Genomic DNA, 20,323 nt, shown 5'->3' on the forward strand with positions numbered 1-20,323 from the left:
AGAAAATTTAAGAGTTGTTCCCAATTGCCAGGCCAAATTGGAGGAAAGGAGGAGGAATCTACTGTTGACCCTTGTTCGTTGAAGAGAGTTCACAGAAGCTTGAAAGAAAGCTTGAAATCTAGTGCATCCGGCCATGGTCATGGAGCGCACCTTGACATTTGTCCTGCATGATGCTTGCAGGTGGATAGAGTATGCAGCCCCCACGTCCACATCAGAGTCTGACGAGTGCATCTCATTTGAAAACTGTCTTCAGATTTTACGGGTCAATAAAGTCATTATTTAACATCTTCCACGCAGTGGAGTTCCTTAACTTAGATTTGCTTGCCCCAGTGGAGAATTTAAAATACGCTGTTTTGCTTCAGAAGTTGTCTTCGGCAGGAATTGTTTGATATCTTTTTTCCCTTCCCCTCAGCCCTAACTTTGGGGGGGGACTGGCTCTTCACAGATGAATAAAAGTTGAAATTTCTAGCGGTTAAAATTCATCTCTAAGAGGTTGATGGAGTTGTAGTACTTTATCTGACAAAAGGGTCTTTTGGCACGGTGGACCTGTTCAGGACATCTTTTATTATAAACTGTGTTTGGTGATTATTCCTTCTGTAATAAAAATGGGATTCTTTGCTTAGGCTTCGCGCTAGTTTTTCAAAGAGATGGTTTAGATTTTCCTGTCTACTCTGCACATGTCTGTTATTTCCAAAGTTACTTGATAAAGTAGAATGAACTGTGCATACTGCAGAGCAAATTTTAGCGAGGGAAATGCTAAATTCTGAAAATGTGCAAAGCCCGTTACTATTTGACGCTTCATTCTCTTGCATGTCAGATGTAGTTTCTATTTGCCATCAGAAATAAGCTCAGGGGAAATATACGGTACAATATGCATATTATATTATACATATATACATTCTTTCACATTTAGCTATAATGTATGTTTTTATCTCAAAATGACCTTTTCTCTCTCCTTTTATTTTTTCCCCAGGGTCTGGAATACTGTGTCGAAAGATACAGCTTAGGTCTCACAGGTGGAGTCTTTCCCTTGAGCGGGCAGGCCAGCGATATTAAATTACTTAGCTGTCAGACTGTAGAAAAACTTCCCAAACGTGTCGACGGAGAGGATAGCGTTAATGCAGGTTTGTTCTAATGTCCCTGTTTGGTTATTCTAAAATAAGTAGTTTTGGAATCTAAGCAATGAATGCTGTTCTGTACCCCAGTCTGTGAGTCTTGAATACCTTTACAGACTAGCTTGTTGGGCTTATTTAAAAAAAATAAATGGGTGCTTAAGTTATATGGGACTTCTTTAAAGGAAAAAATAAGTTGTGTTTTATGCTTGCTGACATGCTATAGCGATGTATGGTGGGGTCACCTGCATGAAGCTTGTCAGTCGTTCTATTCCTCCAGCTGTCGTCTTTGAACAGTAAGATGATGCTCCCCATTGCTTAGGAGTGTTACCTGAATTTTTCTTTCCCTGTTCCAACCTATGTCTGCATCTGCATCCAGCTGGTGGCCGGTCACAAGTGGTGTTCCCCAGGGCTCGGTATTGGGGCCAGTTCTGTTTAATATCTCTGTCAATGATCCGGACGAGGGGATTGAGTGCACCCTCAGTAAGTTTGCAGATGACACCAAGTTGGGTGGGAGTGTTGATCTGCTTGAGGGTCTACAGAGGCTCTGTGGAGGGATCTGGACAGGCTGGCTCAATGGGCCAAGGCCAACTGTATGAAGTTCATCAAGGCTAAATGCCAGGTCCTGCTCTTGGGTCACAAGAACCCCATGCAACACTACAGGCTTGGGAAAGAGTGGCTGGAAAGCTGCCTGGCTTTGGGCCCCTCGCTACAAGAAAGACATTGAGGTGCTGGAGCGCATCCAAAGAAGGGCAACAGAGCTGGTGAAGGGTCTGGAGAACAAGTCTTACGGGGGTGGCTGAGGGAACTGGGGTTGTTTAGCCTGGAGAAAAGGAGGCTGAGGGGAGACCTTACCACTCCCCCCAAGTACCTGAAAGGAGGCTGTAGCGAGGTGTAGTGTTGGTCTCTTCTCCCAGGTAGCAAGTGATAGGACGACAGGAAATGGCCTCAAGTTGCGCCTGGGGAGGTTCAGGTTGGGTATTAGGAAAAATTTCTTCACTGACTGTGTTACAAAGCATTGGAACAGGCTGCCCGGGGTTGAGTCGCCATCCCTGGAGGTATTTAAAAGACAGGGAGATGTGGCGCTTAGGGACGTGGTTTGGTGGTGGACTTGGCAGTTGGCTTTAGGGTTGGGCTCAATGAACATAAAGGTCTTTTCCAACCTAAGCAACTCTACGATTCTGTGATCTGCCTGTCCATTTCTTCCTCTCTAAATCTAATAGGTTCCTACACCTGCAAGTTCTTAAAGCAATAGCTTTCCTTGTCCATATACACAGTTAAAACTCTTACAAAGTCTTTCATTATCTTGCAGTAATTAAATGTCCCTCTCTGGGTTTACAAATTCACTTATGTTCTGACCCTATTTTTGAGCCTGCTGCAGTGATAACTTCCATGGCCCTTTGTTTTGACTGCATTATTCACCTTCCCTCTCTTCTGACTGGCCTTTACTGATGTATGATGTTTGCAAAGAAGACACTTGCATGATCTTTCTAGGCTACTTCTGTTTATCATCTTTGACTTAGTCCTGAAGCGGCAACTTGCATCTCTTTTGTGATGCCATCCTCTATCAACAGTGTGTCAAAATCGAACAAAAACACCTTTGGATTTTCTCCACTTGTGTCACGTTTCTGAGGAGAGTGCCTCCTAAAAGCTTGTTAAAAACAAACACACACCACCACTCCACCACACCCGAAAAAAAAACCCCAAACCAAAATAAGAACAACAAACCCCCTTTCTGTCTCCTTTTTATGAAGCATGAGGCATGGAGAAATACCTGTAATTTCTCGGATGGTTTCTAATTAGCTTTCATTCAGAATCTGTTTGAGTTAAGTTCTAGGCACACATGAGCTGCTGTTGGATGTGGGTTGAGGCTAGCAAAGAAGCTGTCTTCTGAATTATGAAAATAATTGGTATCTTCAAAGGCACTTGCAGCAGCTACAAAACGGAAGCGGCACAGATGTTCACAATGAAACATAGTAAAGTGTGTGAGGATCCCTAAACGTAATGATGAATTCAGCAGAGAACAGAGAAACCTTTTGCCAAACAAACTGTCGCCTTCTTCCTTACTCTACTAGGGTAAATGATATACCACATCCTTTGCTTACATCTGGAGAATGCGTTCTCCCCAGAGAAGACAAACCATTCCACTTATTGAGAGAACTGGAGTATAACATTGTGAATGTTTTATGTTAAAATCTTTGTTCCAATTTCCCGTTTGTTGGGTTTGGGTTTTTTGTATTTATTTTGTGTGATAATTGTGTTCGTTCATTCTGAATGTGCTGGAAAGGAGCTATTCTTAAAACCTGTAATTGAGTCCGATCTGGAAATTAGTAGTGCCTGCTGAGTGATACCAGAAGAAGGGGCAGTATGACTGAAACCTGTCACAGAGATGTTTGCTATTCCGTAAATTTTTTTTGTTGTTCTCAGTGAGTGTTGTGCTTTGTGAGTGATATAACAGAATTAAGCCAAAATAGGAAGTGGTGTTTTAAACATATCAGCTATAGCGTTATTTTCTACAAACAAGAAACAATGTCTTGTCTTTTACAGTAATATCGCCTGACACCAGTGTATCAATCTTCAGCTGGCAAGTGAATACATGTGGTCAGGGAAAACCATCTGCTTACTTGGGTGTATTTGACATTAATCGCTGGTATCGTGCTCAAATGCCAGATTCACTAAGGTATATTTTTATTAAGTTGTTTTCAATATCCCTACAAATCAATCATTTGGAAGTCGGTGTTTAGCTTATGCACTTGCTTGCTTTCAGGCCAGAAGAACTCCTTCATGATTGCCCCTATTTTGCGTTGTGGTCACTGGATACTGTAATAAGCATGACTTCTCCAAACCCCATTTTGGATATTCTGGTACACGAGCGGAGTCTAAGTCAGGGAGTTCCTCTTTCTCGTCCACCACCTGAGCAGTTTTTTCATCCAAGCTCCTACAATTTTGGTAGGTATTTCACTGCTTTTGATAGTGATAAGCTTAAAGTGAGGTCAAATGCCATTTATTGGTTCTCCTGTTCATTGTTTGTCACTCAAACCCCATCTGAAACCAAAAAGCCCCAAACGCCCACAAGCCCAACCCTTGATTACGTTGTACTAACAAGGTGTTTAACACTGTGACACATATCTGACAGTCTGCTGAGTTTTGGGTTGTGGTGCTTTTGTAATGTAGCCTGTGAAGGGGTGATGGTCATCAAATGAAATGACGTTGAACTGAAGCTCAGAGCAGAGCACCTTGATAGCACTAGAGATAAAATTGCTACACGCAGTAATTATTTTCAAAAAAGTAAGTTTGGAAGTGATCTGATGAAGAAAATGGGTACTCAGTTACAGCTTTCCAGATACTGCTATTTACAAAACGTAAAGTGGTCATAAGCTAAGTGCGAGAGTATGGAAGGCTGTCAAACGTTCATTGTCTCTGCAGATGGTACGTGCTTGCTGAGCTCCGGAGTTGTTCGTATGACTTGCACCGGCTTCCAGAAGGAGGTGATCTTTTACTGTATCTTTATTGAGAATGGCAAGAGATGAACCTTTCCTATGTTTTCTATTGCACTGCTTTCAGGGTCGGAGACCATTTTATGCCCATCCTGCCCATCCACATGCATGATTGCAATGGTGTCCTGCCAGTTTTATGCAAATGGTAACATTTTAGGTCCACTCTTGGGACTGTAGAACTACCACTGTCTCCTGTTGAAGCACGCTGAGGGATTGAATGTCTAGAGCGGAATACAACGTTGCTGTAGGAGCAGGAACAAAACTGTTGTGGAAGTTGGGGAAAGCTGTTACTTCTGCATTACCCATCAGTGGAACTGCCTCCATAGTCTTGAGTTAGGGTTTTGATGCCTGATTAACTTGAAAAAGGAGGGCAGAATGGAGAAAATGAAATATTACTTAACTGTTTGAGAAGAAACGATTATTTTTTTTTTCTCCCGCACTTGGCCAAATTAAAACTTCCAAGCCACTGCACAGCTTGTGACAAATAATTCTGAATTAAATTTCAGCTCGCTAAGTGTTTCCAACATAAATCAACTTCTGCACAAACAAGCACAGAAAGGGTCTTCCAAAGCGTGATTTAAAGTTGTGTGCTAGCTTTAGCTTATATAGAATACATTTTGTGTCAGTGTTCAGGGTAAAAAAAGGTCTGTGTATTGACAGAGAAGCTAGAGAATACTTAATTAAGCATTGCAAGGGCTGACCTTTTGTTTTACAGGATATTTTTTATAAACCGTAGCGGTTAGTTTGGCTGCCGTCTTTAAGACTCTACGTAGTAGTGCTTACTGATGCAAGCTTTCTAACAATTTAAGTGAACATTTTTTTTTATTTCTCTTAGCGATTATTCAGAACCTTAGTGACTGAATAATACTGCTGTCTTAATCCGTAGTTTTTGATTAATGTTTCAGGCCTTGAAATTTTTAAAGAAATGTGGTCCTTCTATAAGTGAAACCATTCACGATAGCTACAACAGGTGTCTTGTAGCTGGCTTGCTGTCTCCAAGACGCGTTGATGTCCAGCCATCCAGTTTGAGTCAGGTGAGTGCGTATCAGGGAATCAAGGGGGAAATACATCCATCTCGTCTGAGAGGGCTGTAGAGGCTACAAGACATGATAATCTGATTTTCCTATTATTCGCAAGTTGCACTGAAATGCAGGTGTTGACTTGAGTTAGCAGAAGTTATAGTATTCTTCAATCCAAACTACCGAGTTTGAGTGGGGGCAGCACTAAGAGATCTGCGTTGAGAGACCCATCTCTTAATTCCGTGCCACAGATACGCACAAGGAAGCGTGCAGGCAGTGCTGGTCATGCGCAACATAAAGCATCTTTCCCTCACAACAACCTTCGCCCCATCGGTTTCTCAAAGCCTTATGTTCAGTGCAGTAGCTGACTATGGGGGTGCCTCACTCGGATGCGAGCTGTTGCAAACATCAGCTTGCTGCACTAGACGTGATCGCTTGCTTCCAAGGAATTGGGCTGTGGTAAACAATTACTCTTGTCAGCTCTGCCTGACAACTTCATCACCGCTCCCCCTCATCTTCCCTTCATCAGTAGGCTTTCCTGCAGCCTCTCAAAGCAGATCTTCACCTCTGTAGCCTCGTAGCCCAATTTACTCTGCTTAGACTGCCCCCTTGTTGCTGCAACACCTGAATCGCCTTTATCTCCTGACACCCACTATCTTCTCTCTGCTTTGTCCCACCATAGTGACTCCCCCCGCCTCGTCACAGGTTTTCCACTTGCAGTGCACCAACCTTTCTCTCTCATCTGAAGAGTTTCATGAGAGACGGAGCCTTTGTGATGAACAGCCCCTCTTCACGCAGGCAGGATCTAAGCTAAACGATTAGCTAGCTAGTCGTCACACAGTGGAGCCATTAGTAGGAAGGGGAGAGCGGTCTTCTCGCTGCCCTCATCTTCCTGTCTACTGGACTGTTCACCAGATTTGTGGAAATGCGTTAAGGCAAATAACACTTCTGCACAGTGTGGTAGCTAAAAGAAGTTTCTTGGCAAGCTGCCCTAGCCCATAGACTGCTTATTTTGCAAGCCTGGCGTAGACTCTTGCATTCAAATGGGATGTTCTGATGTCAGCTCCGGTTTGGAAATAGCTTGGGCAACCAAGACGTGTTTTAATAACCTTTGCTGAATTGTGGCCATATCATTCAGAGACTTGTTATGCATTTGAGCAGGGATTTCTTTTGAAAGTTAGTAAGACAAATTTCAGAATTAGGGTCAAGAAGCTGGGTTTGGAGTTTTGTTTGCCACCGTAAGTAGTATCTGGTGTGTTTCCTTGTCTGAAACCCATTTTCAGAAAAAGATGGACATATCATATGTGTATTCTAATGTGTAGAAATTGCTTTGAATGTAATGATTTTGCCTAGAAGGGAAAGCTACTTTTGAATGTGTTTAAAAAAAACCACATTAAAAAAACAAACAAAGAAAAAAACAAAAAGAAAGAAGTAAAATTTTGTGAAGGGTCATTTCACCTGAAAGAAGTAATCACACCACCAGCTGAAATAAGCTGCTACTTAATAATCGCACGTCTGTGCATAGCTGTGCATTATCCTTCTCAAGGATTACCACTGCATTATAATACAGTATTTGAGCAGCCTACAATTTAAACCTATTAGAATTTAAATGTGTCACGTCTTTTTCTGTCATTTTAGAAAATGGTAAAGTTTTGGGTGTCTGAACTGCTTCATGTCTTCAGAGTCTAGGAAGCTGCTTGCCCTTAGCTTCCCCGTTTCCGTGCAAGCGTTGCACCGTTGTCTTTGCTCTGTCCCCTTCACGCATTCCTGATGGCAAACTTCTACGTGCAAAATGCGTGACGGGTATTAGCAGAGGATGTTACCGGAAATAGTTGGAACTCGGTAAACTGAGACTATACTGCAGAGGCATGCAAATAAAGGTTAGAATCAGCCTTCAGTAAGTTGAAATGTTAGAGGGAAAGTTTAACGTGTTTCTCAGACCAACAAGCAGTGCAGCCTGTGGCTAGAGTTAAGAAAAGGAATGTGGAATTAGCTGCGTGTGTACTAGTGGACTGTGTGATGTCTGAATGAGTGTACAGTTAGAAACAAACGCTTGCTGTTACTGGTTCAGATATTGAAAGCATGTAAGATTCTCAGTTTATTTTGTCGGTTACGTTTAGGAGGAGCAGTTAGAAGCGGTATTGTCAGCTGCCGTCCAGACAGGTTCTTTAGAACTTCTGACTGGATGCATTAAACATTGGGCATCTGAAGGTAATACTTCTTACGTTGTTCTTACGTTATATATTTTTCTAGTTTGCAATTGTCGATTCATTTCTTTTTTGTTTTCTTTTTTTAAAGCGCAGCCAAGTTCTGCTGCTAATTTACAGTTTGTTCTTGAGTGGACATGGAAGAAAGTGATCTATGCAAAAGATGAGTTTGACCAAATATGTGAGTACTAGTGTAGTCATTCTGCCAACACAAAATGGTTCTTTCTAATTGAGCTTATTCAGGAACGTGGCGGTATATGGTACTGCACGGGGTTCTTTAAGCGTACTTTGAAGCTCTGAAATTGCTCTGAAGGCTAATGATGTAATATTTATTCTTGAAAAGGTGTTCCGCTGTTTGATGGCTCTCGCAACTTTGTTGACCCGCAGACGTTACAGTCTCTTCAGCACTGCCAGTTGCTTTGGAGCAACCTGAGCACGGTCTTAACCTGTTTTCTAACAGAAGCACAAGAGCTTACTGAAAAAGGTTTGTAATCGTATATATGAAATCTTTGGTATGTTTTACTAAGATTTGGAATTATGCTTGAGTTGTAAGTGTGGAAAGATGAGCTTCTGTTGGTTTTGATGATTGGAAGACAGCCAAATTTAGCTGGGAGAAGGGGCTGAAATCTGAGAAGTTGGGACTACCACTTAATACGCGTTGATTTCAGGGAAACAGTTGGTTGTGGAGTTCATGCAAGTGGGTAGGGGAGGCTACATTCAGCGAGAAGCTGTGTAAGCAGCTGGGTGGAGATTCCAGCAACCGGATGTGGTAGCGCTGCAAATGATTCCTTTTAATTCTTAGCTAGCAATTTATAATTGCATGCGAATGTTGTATTGCAAATTGCTAGAAAATACAAAGGAAGCACAAATGAGTAACTTGTGAAGTAAGTTACTTGAGTTTCTGTAGCTTTTTATGTTATCACTTGTCCTTGGCATATTGAGGGGAAAAGAAGACTATCCCTTTGCTACGGTAAAAATCCCCCGCTACGTGAAAAACAAATGTCTTATTCGTGAGTGTATGTAATAGTTCCGGCTTTAGGTTTTTTTTCTTTGAAGCTTTAGTGAATCTGGTTCTTTGTAGGGGTTGCTTTTTTGGTTTGGTGGTGAATGTGTTTTTTTTCTTCAAATAAGAAGGTGCCACAGAGTGAGAAATGCAAAGACCGCGATGTCTACCACGTTACTTTTATACTTTCTATTTGGGATGATGAAAGGGGGTTTGTAAAAATGAAAGGAATTGGATAACAAGAATCATCTCGTGCCTTTTTTTCAGGTTTTACAGACTTGACAAACAAGCAGGTGGTAACTGGCCTCCTTTCTTTGTATGCACGAGTGGTCATCTGGTTCTGTCGATCCAGTCTCCTTCCAGAGGGTTTAGGTAAGCATGAACTGTAATACATTTGTAACAGGGAGACTATCCAGTAAGTGATTCTGATGAACACATGCTTAGCCATGTTTTTGTAAATGTTTTGTCAGTGCTGAAGTTGTGCTGGTGAAATGGAGATTTTACTGTTTTTTTCAAATACCTAGTGTAGAATAATGCAAGCAGTTTCTTTCCTGGATGTTCCTTAGAAAGAGCAATAAGCCTCTGACTTGAAGGAGTTGCTTGTGTCCACAGCTTGCAAGACTTGGGATTTGAAACAAATTACTATTACACAACAAATCCTGGAATGCTTGTTTTTACAGCAAAGGCATTACCTGCGTGTTTGGAACTTTTTATTCATTGCCTGAGGAAAAAATACACCTCGGCAATACTTCTTTATTTGGGTGGATTATAAAGTCTATTGTCAGCCTTCATTGTCTCACAAATGCTCACATGACATGTTTAAGAAACCATTCCCTTTGAGAATTGTCCTTTCTGTAGTGAGCTTCTGCTTACAGTACGTGTTCTGAATGCTACCTCAATTGTAAACTTGAAATGGCACTTGAGAGAAGAAGGAGTTGAGTCTTGTGTCTCACCGCTCCGTTAGCAAAGGCAGAAAGAGGATTGGCTTCTTTCAAAGTGGGAGGCTTGCCTGTGCTTCTTGATGCTTAGCTCGTATGATCTTCTGTCTTTTTAGTCAAACGTTTTAGTTTCAACATGTGATATTGCTTCTTTAACTTGCTTTTACTTTATTGCCTGTAGATGATGATGCGCGTTTGGGTAGACCTTTCTACAATTACCCTCTGATTCAGAGCTACTACACTGGTCATCGACAGAAACTTGAGCGTTTATCAAGGTGAGCCTTACAGGAGAACTCGAGAACACTTCCACTGCGAAATCAGAAGTGGCAGTGAGTGAGTGGCTTTGCTATCAACAGTTGGTATTTGCTCTGCTTAATGCAGTTGCCGGCAATCCTCTCCGCTTCAGTGATGCATGCGTTCTCTTGAACACGGAGGTTACTTTCCTGTGTTACAACATTTGTGTATACCTCTGCTTAGTACCATTTGTTGGCATCATCGTTTCTTGGTAGCGTACTTAATCCAGCGGCCAATCTGTATCATTTGGTACTACTGAAAAAGGTCATGTGTTCAGGAGAGGGTCAGCGATCTCCCGTTCAGCAAAGCATGGTGTTCACAGAACAGGTGTTTTGGACAGAGAAGAAAGCCAGTTTTAAACCCAAACCAAACCTCATCTCGTTTATTGACTAGCGAGCAAGGGTAATAACTGTATTGGCCTAAATCACAAGTACATTTGTGTGATTTAATGAGATAGTCAGAGTTCGATGTAGTTGGCACACCTAGCACTCTACTGGCTGTTGGATAAAAGTCACTTGCTGAACGTGAACTCTCTTTGCTGCGCTAGCTCACTAGCATATAGGTGATATGCCTTGGATTAGACGATAATAGATTTTTCTTTGGAAATTGTGCTGAAAACTAAATAAAGAGCTAAAGAAGCTTAGGCTATGGCACCGCAAACAAGAACAGGATGCTGCAAGATGAGTTAAGGTGCAAGCTGCGGTGTAGTAGCTATTGACTTTAAAGTTCATCTTACTTAGCTTACTTCTCAAGTAACTTCCATACCGGCTCAGATGTCCCTTAGAAGCATACAACCTCCAGTGTGCTCTTTCTGCTTCTTATTATGGGGAAATTAAAGGGTAGTGTCGCAGTCAGCCAAAGATTGTGATGGACTTGTGAAGAAAGCAATTTTTAAAGCTTCACCCATCCATGGTTGTAATGGTCTGTGCACAGAAACATAAATGCTGCTTAAGATGACACTAAGCTTCACCTGTATGCTCAGCTTTCTGAAAACAACTTTTTTTCAGTAGCAAAAGTGAGCTGCTGAGAACAAAATCTGAACTTTCCGCGGTGTTGTCTTCTCACAGCTGTGTATTGGGACACTCCAACGGGAGGCATTAGACTTGCGCTAAAGAATAGTCCTGGTCTTTTGATACTGTTCCGTTTCCTCTGTTAGACAGTAGGAGAGTGGTTATTTCTGGCACATAAAAAACTTTGTTCACACTTCCTTTGTACTACAAGTAAGACAGCAAAAGAGAGAACCTGAAAACGAAAAGGTCCCTTAGTAGGGGAGCTTTCCAGGATGTCTGTTTGGAACTCCTCGAATCATTCACTATGATCTAACAAACATCTTTCACCTGACTCGGACGTTTCTTTCATGTGCGTTTCAAGTCATAATCATGCCTTTGTGTGTTTGTCACTTTCTTTGCCTCGTGGGAGCTTTTTTCTGTTTGGTTTGACTGGAGGAGATCTGTTACACTGAGAGGCTGGAATTAGTGTTTGACTCTCCAAATCCTTGCTACCTTTTGTTCCAGAGGAAAATGGGATTCTGACTGCTTGATGATTGATGGAATGGTTTCCCAGTTAGGAGACCAAGTTGAGAAGTTGTGGCGGAGAGATGAAGGAGGAACTGGGAAATACCCACCTGCTAGTTTACACGTGAGTGTTACGTTCCCTGAAAACAGCAACGAACCCCCCAAAGCCCCACCCAAAAGCCCATGATTCATGAAAGACAGGAGTTTTTAAAAAACTTTTGATTTTTCATTTTCAGGCACTGCTGGATCTCTATTTGCTAGAAGGCATTGAAGAAAGCTACAAACATGCAATTGTATCCTTTCTCGTTATTTTTACTACACCTTCAGCATATGCACATAAATGTTCTTAAATGTTTGTCACCTGCGCCTTTAATAATGTTTTTGAATTTATGCTTCCAACACAGTGCAAGTGAAAACATTTAGTTTAGAATGAAGGCGTGGACAGGAGCATTGTTTTATTTCTTTGTACCGTGGATTCTTTATGATTTTTTTTTTAATGTTTTGTTGCAAAGTCTTTTCTGACATGCGAAAACAGGTTTACTGAGAAATGTTAAAGATAAAAATCTCCCTTGGTTTTTCTCAAAACTTAGCACAGTGTTTAATTTTTTAAAGCACCCGTACCTGTAGCAAATGGCTGCTTACTAGGATGATGCAGTAATACGTGCTGCTTGAGAGCAGAAGGATTTCTAACCGGTACCTGATTTTTGCCCAATTCATCTGTCTTCCAGCCCAGATAGCAGTGCTTGCTTTTGTTCTGTTAGAAGTGCAGGCACACCGAATAAGAAAGGGAGAGAAGAGAAAAGTCATCGGGCAGAAACTTAATTTTTAAGCTGCTGAAATATACAGAATTACTTTTTGTTGTTTGCTGCCTAACCCGAGAGGGGAGCCTAGAGAGCAAGGGGTTTAAAAACGGTTGTACCCCAGAGCTGTCTTATTAGAATATGTCCCTAAAAACGGATGTCAGAAAGAGAAAATGACACTACCGATGAGTGATCCGCATACTGTTTTAAATCCAGTGTTAATCATTCAGTGCTACGTTGTCTTGTAAGGACACCTTAATTTACATTGTTCTATATACTCTGGAAATGAGGAAAAAACCAACGGTAGAATTTGTTTGCTTTAATAATTAAGCATTGGATGTTCAGGTGTTTTGAATGTCCAACTGGTAGCTCCAGTGACTAAAGAGGGAGCCTGAGTTTGTAACAACGGAAGTATTTAAGTATCTAAAGTTAACCTTTCTGAATGCCTTACAGAAATCAAAGAGTATTTCTTTGTGGCTATTTATTCAGAATGCAGTTTTGTGGTTAGGACCTGACCGTCCTCAAGTTAGAATAGCTCAAAATGGCAAGACTAATACGGCAGTATTTTCTGCTTCCTACCACTTGTATATCCTGACTTCACTGTGTTTTTCGAAACGTGATGTGATAAGTGTTTGGTCTTCCAAATTGATTAGCCTTAACTAGATACTTGATGTCAGACAATTTACTTGCTGCTAGATATCACGTGTTCCTTTCCGAATAAAACAGAGACTTCAATCGACTCCTTCCCAACTGCCTTTGCTATCCCTTGGGGACTTGTTAAGCTTGTTGAAGGTTTTTGGCTTCTAGATCACAATGATTACGAAGTAAGTACGTTACAGTTCAGTTAGACATCCCTTACAGTCCAAAGCTGTAATCTGTAAAATGATTTTAAAAAATCGGTGCTTAGCTAATAACAGGTGCTACAACATTAGAAGCCCTTTTGTCATACTGCTTCGACATCTTTAGCAATAAGTTATAATCTGAAATTCTCTTTTAGCCACTTTGACAGGAAATGGATTAAAACAAAGAAGAAATCAACTTTAATCATGCTTGATACTTGAGTTTTCAAAGCCATCCATTTAGGTTGCTTCCAGCAGACCGATGGAGCGCTTTCTCAAAGACAGTGTTTTAGGTACTTTAAATATTAAAACTATGATCATAGCAGCAAGGTTTGAGGCAGAAGACTGCAGAAGTGACTGTTCAACCTAATTCATGTTCTTTCTGATGCTGAAGGTTGTTCTTTGCCTGTCACAAAGTTAATATATCTGTTTGTCTGGGAGAATAGCTTATTATTTAGTAATGTATTTATAGAAAGTGGTGTTTGTACACAGAGATTTGGTTACTCTGGAAAAGTGTGAATTACTCCTTTTAAAACACTCGCTTTGTTCTGTATGGCTAACTGGATTATTTTTTTTGCAAATACTTGAGAATTTTTATCTACAGTAGTTAGTCATCTAAGTTTATTTGACACACGTCCACCCTTACTTAAGATACTTTTGAATGTTCTTGTGGCGTGCGTGCACGTGCATATGATAATACACCTGACCTCTAACCTCTACAGAATTCACTGGCCCTGCTCTTTCATCCAGCCACAATCAAAACTGTGTCATGGCAGCACAGGAGAATTATTCAATCCCTGATGTGCCAAGGAGAGCGTAGGCGAGCCCTCAGATACATACAGATGATGAAGCCAGCAATGTCAAGCAGCAGTGAAGTGCGGCTTTTCCTCACGGTGTTGTTGTCCAATAGGTAAAGAAACCTATCCCACCGTTTTGGCATTCCAATATTGTGAAAGGTGGAGAACAACTAATGCGAATCACCATGCCCTAAATTCCCTTTAAACTCTGAATACAGTCGTTTGGGGGCATCTTTTTGGTGATACTATTAATATTCCTTTACATCTCAAAAAATTGAATTACAGGTGCGTGGTGGAGGCTTGGGGTCTGTTGCAGCAACATGCCACCAGGTTAAACATCGAAGAGCTGTTAAAACACGTGTATGAAATCTGTCAGGAGATGGGACTAATGGAAGACTTACTGAAGCTACCTTTCACAGGCACTGAACAAGTAAGTGTGGACACGAAAAAAATCTTAATGGTCTCTTTGAAAAGAGAAGAGGCAGAATCATAACAGATTTTTGAAATGTGTTATTTCTCATAGGAGTGTTTGGAGAAGATTTTACAGAGCGATGCTGCTGTCCGGAATCTTAGATTTCCTTTAGACCACCATGTGCAGCGTGCCAACTATATCCCAGCGCTGCAGTCGAATCGTTCAATGAACGTTAATCTTACGGTAAGCGTGCAAGTTCTGTCAAGTGTGCAGGTTTCTGTTAGGTGTTACTAACCATTTTTGGTAGTAAATAAAATAAAAATCAACGCTTTGGTTTTTATACCATTCTTTGAAATACTAGGAATAAGTTTCTACACTTTCCGTTCCAGCTGAACCTAAAAGTTGAACAAAATATTTCACTACTCCAAAGCTACTGCGTGAAGTTATAAACTAAGTGTTGCAGACCATTGTTGACTCCACTTAAAATAGTTTGTTTGCATCTAAGGAATAATGGTTTAGATTGCCGAACGCTGTTTGTGTCACTCCTTTCTGTGGCATGAAGAGTATGTTGTATGTCACCTCTTGAATCTTGCACACAGCTTTATTTTTCTAGCTGAGAGCAGTCTGGATGCCAATGCACAGGTAAAATCTGTGTGCTGGTTTGGTTTTCTTTTTATTTCCTCCAGTTATAGCATGAGCTCTGCGACTCCACAACTTCTGTTTTACCCCTTTGATGACAGAAATTCTTATCTAACTTCTGTTTCTCAAAACAGCCAGATTAAATTTTGCGTTTTGCGAACTTCTGTTATGAATCTGTGATACATTTTCTGTGTTCCGGAACCATAGTTTTCCAGTGGATCGCACTTATAAGGTGGTCTTGGAAGGTTTAGGTCCTGCATTTGAAAACTTTCATTTGGCCAGAAGGTGTGTCTAGGTAGCCTTTTCTTACTTGTTTTAATATTCACATCATTGCGTCCACTGTAATTTGCAGTTGCCCTGAATATTCAGTCATCTCGGACATTGGTGTTTCAGGAAAAACAAGGGAAAGCCTGCTATTTCGTAAGCCATTTGAAAATTGCAGGTGAGAACAAGCGTATCGGAGTGAGGTTCTGCCGAGTGCCAGAATTGTTTCAACTTGAAGTTGTAGGTTCTGTTCTTATCCTAGTCTGCCTTGCCCTTTGCTGAAATTACCAGGTGAAATTGGTGTGTGCCAAGGAGTAGAACTTGCTGCTCCTCTGTGCAGTGGCGGTATTATACAGTATCTGTGGAGGAAATGTATTCACTAATTAGAAATAGCAGAGATAGTTGTGTGCAATGAACTTCTTGTAATCAGTTACCTTCTTGCTTTATGCTTTTTGTTCATCAGAATGATCGTGAGCCTGGCTTGAGAGAGAGAGCAGTTGCCAGGAATTCTACATTGCACCAATGTGGCAAGATCCTTCCTAGAGTTCAAAGGAAGCTGGCCAGAGAGAGAGCCAAGCCTTACCACTTGCCTTCATCGGTCTCAAGAGAAGGTAATTCTTTAGAGGAGGGAAATACAATGGACAACTGACCACGACTTTGATCACACAAGGCTGATATGTTTTCCCCTCTTGCTTTACAGGCGCAAGACAAAAGCCGTTATCAACAGTAACAAAACAAGCAAATGCAGGAAATGTGCGTACAAGAGCAACGTTCATCAGTAATGTATTGTCCAAAATTGGAGAAGTAGGGGTAGGAAATGAGCAGGAAACCAGTTGCTCATGCCGTGAGAGGTAAGCAGCCTTTTAACAAAGTTTAGTCTTGAGCTGCGTGTTTGGAGAGAGGGAGAGAGAGAGAAATCCACTTGAATTATGTTAGTGTTTTGGAGGGAAGGGGCACCTGAATAAAGCTTTCTTTGGCTTTTTTTGCACCTACAAGATATAACATTTAAGAATCGATTCATCGTAAGTAATACTTGGAGCGAGAGTTCTTCTGCTATGATAGTCTCATTTATGCGAATACATCTATTTACATTACAGTAAAAGTGTTTACAGAATTTAAGGTAGCTGAAACGAAACCCATGATTGCCAACAAGCTATTGGTGTACAGGTTTTGGTAGACTTGATTGTGTGATCAAATAGCAATCTTTTACCACTTTGTGCCCAGCTTCTGCTTCGTTTCTGCCTTTTTCTTTTTTTTTTCACTCAAAACCAGGCAGAATTATAAAGAGCAAAAAAGAAGCTAGCAGTTGTCAGATGATTTTCCTAGAGGTAGTATATTCAAGGTGAAACTTGAATTCTGGTACGTTTGGACTTGAGGGGAGTGCAAGTCAGTTACATTTTCCTTTTAATTCTAGGCCTAGAGCTACAGAACCACCAGTCATAACACGTCCTCTCCCTGATGCAGAGTTGCCCGACGCATTTGTTGGGACACCCGTTAACAAAATTTAGCTTTGTACCTGTTAAAGAAAAGGTCGGCTTGGGGACACAACTAAGTGGAGAATTTGAAGTGGCCCCAGCATTGAAATGCAGAGGAATTTTCTTCTGACATGAGAATTACATCACTGGTGCAACGTAAAATTGCATTACTCTTGCCTCAGATGGCAGGGATTTAGGAAATTAAGTGTGACATGTCACGAAATCATGAAAAAACAAGAGAAGGCCTGTAACTTGTTCATGGGCCTGATCCATCAGCCCAGCAGTGCGGGTTCACCTGTATTTCTTGTTCATTGAATGTTTTTGTTATGTATCATCTCAGATGTCTTGAGTGCAGCTCAAGATTTTATTTCATGTATTTATTTATGTTCATATTTTCAATTGTGTATCTTCACAGATTGCCGGATTTGGTGGTTCGTCCTGTTCCTTCAAGTTCTGCAGCACAGGGTGGTAGCTGGCAGTCACCATGCAGCGCTTCTACTTCATTCATGGCATCCAGCCCATTGAAATCAAATATGCTTGGTTCCATCTCACAAAAGAATTTTTCAAGAGCATCGGAGCTGAATTTACTGGAGACACCTCTTGTGGTTAAGGTTTGTGTTTTAGAAAACAGGATCAACCAACCGAAGCAAAAGCCTGTAAACTTTGTTTAACATGAAACCACCAAAGTATTTAACACAAACCCTGTTGGATTCAGACTGTGGAATATTTTCCGCATGCGTGTGGTTATTGGACGTAGAATCCTTTTGGAAGCAGGACGTTGGGAACAGTCTTGAAGAGGGAAAGTTTAGTTCTAAGTTAACTGCCGTACGCACATTGTCCCATAGCTTTGTGAAATACTTTGTTCCATGCAATAAAAACGAGTGTAAGTTAAAAATTGGACTTCTGAGTACACATAGATCCTTAGAGATGCAATTTGTAGCTTAACCATCTCATTGTCTAAGTGCTCGATAGCTCTGTGGAGTTTGACTTGCATACCGACAAGCAAGAATGTATATGCTTCAGTTTCTTAATCCACTTAAGGGAATGACAACGTAAGTGATGCCAGTTAAGCGATGTCAGTCTCTGTCAAATTCAGTGATGGCTTTTTGCAGGGATTCTACGTATTGATGCTTGTGACAAGAAGATGCCATATCCTTGTTTCTTCAGGAAGTTAATTTGAACGCTAACATTTTATGTTGCATTAATTAAAAAAAAAAAGAAGAAAGAAGCCAGTAGATTCATAAGAAACATAAAATGCATGGTTTTTATACCATTAAGTTTTTTGTCCCTTTGGAAAAAACAGCAGTGCAGAGGCTAAACTTTGTCCTCTCTGCTGGTACAAACTCGGTTTAATTTGAACTAATACTTTAGTTGTGTGCAGTGAACTTCTTGTAATCAGTTACCTTCTTGCTTTATGCTTTTTGTTCATCAGAATGATCGTGAGCCTGGCTTGAGAGAGAGAGCAGTTGCCAGGAATTCTACATTGCACCAATGTGGCAAGATCCTTCCTAGAGTTCAAAGGAAGCTGGCCAGAGAGAGAGCCAAGCCTTACCACTTGCCTTCATCGGTCTCAAGAGAAGGTAATTCTTTAGAGGAGGGAAATACAATGGACAACTGACCACGACTTTGATCACACAAGGCTGATATGTTTTCCCCTCTTGCTTTACAGGCGCAAGACAAAAGCCGTTATCAACAGTAACAAAACAAGCAAATGCAGGAAATGTGCGTACAAGAGCAACGTTCATCAGTAATGTATTGTCCAAAATTGGAGAAGTAGGGGTAGGAAATGAGCAGGAAACCAGTTGCTCATGCCGTGAGAGGTAAGCAGCCTTTTAACAAAGTTTAGTCTTGAGCTGCGTGTTTGGAGAGAGGGAGAGAGAGAGAAATCCACTTGAATTATGTTAGTGTTTTGGAGGGAAGGGGCACCTGAATAAAGCTTTCTTTGGCTTTTTTTGCACCTACAAGATATAACATTTAAGAATCGATTCATCGTAAGTAATACTTGGAGCGAGAGTTCTTCTGCTATGATAGTCTCATTTATGCGAATACATCTATTTACATTACAGTAAAAGTGTTTACAGAATTTAAGGTAGCTGAAACGAAACCCATGATTGCCAACAAGCTATTGGTGTACAGGTTTTGGTAGACTTGATTGTGTGATCAAATAGCAATCTTTTACCACTTTGTGCCCAGCTTCTGCTTCGTTTCTGCCTTTTTCTTTTTTTTTTCACTCAAAACCAGGCAGAATTATAAAGAGCAAAAAAGAAGCTAGCAGTTGTCAGATGATTTTCCTAGAGGTAGTATATTCAAGGTGAAACTTGAATTCTGGTACGTTTGGACTTGAGGGGAGTGCAAGTCAGTTACATTTTCCTTTTAATTCTAGGCCTAGAGCTACAGAACCACCAGTCATAACACGTCCTCTCCCTGATGCAGAGTTGCCCGACGCATTTGTTGGGACACCCGTTAACAAAATTTAGCTTTGTACCTGTTAAAGAAAAGGTCGGCTTGGGGACACAACTAAGTGGAGAATTTGAAGTGGCCCCAGCATTGAAATGCAGAGGAATTTTCTTCTGACATGAGAATTACATCACTGGTGCAACGTAAAATTGCATTACTCTTGCCTCAGATGGCAGGGATTTAGGAAATTAAGTGTGACATGTCACGAAATCATGAAAAAACAAGAGAAGGCCTGTAACTTGTTCATGGGCCTGATCCATCAGCCCAGCAGTGCGGGTTCACCTGTATTTCTTGTTCATTGAATGTTTTTGTTATGTATCATCTCAGATGTCTTGAGTGCAGCTCAAGATTTTATTTCATGTATTTATTTATGTTCATATTTTCAATTGTGTATCTTCACAGATTGCCGGATTTGGTGGTTCGTCCTGTTCCTTCAAGTTCTGCAGCACAGGGTGGTAGCTGGCAGTCACCATGCAGCGCTTCTACTTCATTCATGGCATCCAGCCCACTGAAATCAAATATGCTTGGTTCCATCTCACAAAAGAATTTTTCAAGAGCATCGGAGCTGAATTTACTGGAGACACCTCTTGTGGTTAAGGTTTGTGTTTTAGAAAACAGGATCAACCAACCGAAGCAAAAGCCTGTAAGCTTTGTTTAACATGAAACCACCGAAGTATTTAACACAAACCCTGTTCGATTCAGACTGTGGAATATTTCCCGCATGCGTGTGGTTATTGGACGTAGAATCCTTTTGGATGCAGGACGTTGGGAACAGTCTTGAAGAGGGAAAGTTTAGTTCTAAGTTAACTGCCGTACGCACATTGTCCCATAGCTTTGTGAAATACTTTGTTCCATGCAATAAAAACGAGTGTAAGTTAAAAATTGGACTTCTGAGTACACATAGATCCTTAGAGATGCAATTTGTAGCTTAACCATCTCATTGTCTAAGTGCTCGATAGCTCTGTGGAGTTTGACTTGCATACCGACAAGCAAGAATGTATATGCTTCAGTTTCTTAATCCACTTAAGGGAATGACAACGTAAGTGATGCCAGTTA

The 20,323-nt window shown here is 41.0% G+C and overlaps 1 pseudogene; it reads left to right on the plus strand.

The window, feature by feature from the left end:
* The window catches only part of LOC142028036 (protein ELYS-like), a 49,115-nt pseudogene that overhangs the window by 16,598 nt on the left and 12,194 nt on the right, over positions 1-20,323 (plus strand).

This window comes from Buteo buteo, unplaced genomic scaffold (assembly GCF_964188355.1).
Source record: "Buteo buteo unplaced genomic scaffold, bButBut1.hap1.1 HAP1_SCAFFOLD_110, whole genome shotgun sequence".
NCBI lineage: Eukaryota > Metazoa > Chordata > Aves > Accipitriformes > Accipitridae > Buteo > Buteo buteo.